This window comes from Aplysia californica, unplaced genomic scaffold, assembly GCF_000002075.1.
Source record: "Aplysia californica isolate F4 #8 unplaced genomic scaffold, AplCal3.0 scaffold00285, whole genome shotgun sequence".
Classification (NCBI taxonomy): Eukaryota; Metazoa; Mollusca; class Gastropoda; order Aplysiida; family Aplysiidae; genus Aplysia; species Aplysia californica.
The window spans coordinates 516,928-520,035 of record NW_004797555.1 but is presented as its reverse complement, the minus strand read 5'-3'; positions in this window follow the sequence as shown (position 1 = coordinate 520,035).

The window sequence follows — 3,108 nt, the reverse complement described above, 5'->3', positions numbered from 1 at the left end:
AAAATACTACCTTGGCCCCAGCGATAAGTTTGTGGTTTGTTACTCTTCTCTGAGTCAGTAGAATACTATTTCTCTCTCTCTCTCTCTCTCTCTATTTCTCTCTCTCTCTCTCTCTCTCTCTCTCTCTCTCTCTCTCTCTCTCTCTCTCTCTCTCTCTCTCTCTCCCTCTCCCTCTCCCCTCTCTCTTTCTTTCCCTTTCCCTGTGTCTCTCTGGATCCCCTCTCTCTGTATCTCTCTCTCCATTTATCTATCTATCTATCTATCTATCTATCTATCTATCTATCTATCTATCTATCTATCTATCTATCTATCTATCTATCTATCTATCTATCTATCTATCTATCTATCTATCTATCTATCTATCTATCTATCTATCTATCTATCTATCTATCTATCTGGTGTGTTCTCTCAACTCAATCACTGCACCGTTCATTCTCTTCTTCCTAAACCCATTCCTTCCATCTCGTCGTCGTTATTGATTGAGTTCCGCAGCAGCAGATAGAACCTTTCAGCACGTACCTCAGCAATCCCCAGAATGCCAGGTATGCAAGTGTTCAAATCCAGCGTCATCCGCCCCCCCCCCCCCACACACACACACCGGCTAGTGCCCTCACCCACCGGTCATCTTTCTGTGCAAGAGGGCGGGGTGCAGATCACCACTGTAGACAGCACCGGCAATAAACCGTACGACAAATCAGACAGCACATTATTACCCCATCCACAGCCCCATACGCTGCCCAGCAGCATTGCCCCGGACTGTTGAATAGGATGATGATGATGGTGATGATGATGATGATGGTGATGACGATGATGATGATAGAGCATTCTGACTGACAGAGAAACGATCAACATCAGAGGAGTCTGTGTACAGTTATTAGTGTTTACTTTGCGTACTTCAAAGATATGAACTGTTTTATGCTATGTCATTTTCTGTGACAAAAGGAGCTGAAATAACGTGTAGCCCTTCGCTGCTCAAATACAACGTAAGTATACAAGTCTGTAGTATAAAAGACTTGAATGGAGGTGGCTGAACAAATCAGATGTAATGCGCTTTATCTAATGTATCAGATGCTAACCTGAATAGTTGGGCTTTAAAAGAAATTAAATAAATGTGAGGCGCGCTGACAAAATAAGTTTCTTCTTGCAGTTCATGAACAGAGACGTTGGCCAAAATACGACACATCAAATTTGTAGATTTTAAATGCGTGTCATTTTCTTCAAGATAACCATATCTTTATCATTTCACAATAAAAAATGTACTAACCAAACCTGTAAATTCGATGTATCTATCTGTGTCCGAGGATTAACTCATTTTGTCAGCACATCTCACAAATAACTGTAATCAATTTATTTCTTGTACACAGCGAGTCAACCAAGAGGCGAGAAAACGTAAGTAATCAACCCACACACTAATTTGAACTTATTGTTTGAAAGAAAGATAAAGAAAGTAATGCCATCACTACGGACTACAGTCTTTGGAAAAATTCTTCTAAATCTAAAGGCTTATAAATCGGTCGGACTATATAGTATGTGAATTTTTTATTTAATAAGTAGGTTATCAATAAACAAAAAAAGACAACAACAACAACAACAAACGTCCTCTTTTTCTCAATGATAATTGATATATGAGTTTGACTTGTGTTGTTTATCACCAGCCGTTTCGTTCCATTAACTTGTCTGAATTGTGCAGGGTCTGAACAACTGTTTGGTATTGTTCATTTTTTATACGTCACAGATCTTAAACATTTCATTATAGTATTATAAAATATTTAACAGATCATCAACATTTCATTATAGTATTATACAGATCATCAACACTTCGTTTTAATATTATAAAATATTTAACAGATCCTAATCATTTCATTATAAATGTAGTATTACATAATTATTATGTGTAGGTCTAGTGGCACATCTGTGGCCAAATTTTGTGTTCTCACTTCTAAGCTTGTTTCCCTTTTCTTTACTTTTTTAAAGACAAAATTTCTGAGCAGGTGTGCCTTATCTTATCTCAGTCACTTTGCTGCCAGCAACTTAGCTATGTCCTCTCGGAAAGGGATATCAAATCGGAGAACTTTGTTTCTTATATATTCCTCTCAGTTGAAAGTGATTGAACGTATAGAGCAGCTTTTAAGGACAAGCGGGCTAACCCAGATTTTGGGGGTTTCAGGAAATCTTAACCTACCCCAAAAGTGGGCATTGTCCTACCTATAGGAGAAGTTTGGTTTCAGTGGTGTTTGTTTGGTTATAGAGAATACTCTTCTTGTCTTTAAAAAAACTGAACGAGGGGCAAAAACTTTACCTTCGATTTTCTCAAAACAGCGTTTTTCGGGATAGCCCTCTTGTGCTTAAAATCGGCCATAGTATCATGCTGTGTTTGTTTGGTTATAGAGAAAACTTTTCTTGTCTTTTAAAGAAACTGAACAAGGGGGCGAAAAATTTACCTTCGATTTTCTCAAAACAGCTTTTTTCGGGATAGCCCCCTTGTGCTTAAAATCGACCATATTATCAATCATGCTTGTAAGAACACAACACCATCACCGACGTGTGTTCTTTTACAAAGAGCATGTGACGGCAGGCATTGAATGACGATACACGTAACAGGAGTGGGAAAGAAGTCTCATTTTTTTTAATTACTATTTTTTTTCTGTTCCAATGTTACAGTAAATGTGACTTTCGTAAATGCTGAAGTTAAAAACGTTGGGGTTTGTTTGTTGTTTTTTTGTTTTTTTTTAAAGGACATTCAAGCAAATTATTAAAATTTGTTGACAGTAAACGTATATCTGTGACGGTGGATTAGTATTACGCCCAGTCTGAAATAATTGACATCACAAGTGCGTTTCTGAAAGATCTTCCAGTTCTTCTGTTGTTGAAAACATTCCGTCTGTATAAGAGATTTAAATGAATAACAGCAGGCAGAACTTTTACCCACAGACGTCCTAGTCTTGTTTCGATCAATCAATGAAACAGTCTCCATTTTATATTATTGTCATTTGAAAGCAAAGACTCATGTCCATCTCCTTTGAAGAGAGAGAAACACACACACACACACACACACACACACACACACACACACACATACACAGAGAGAGAGAGAGAGAGAGAGAGAGA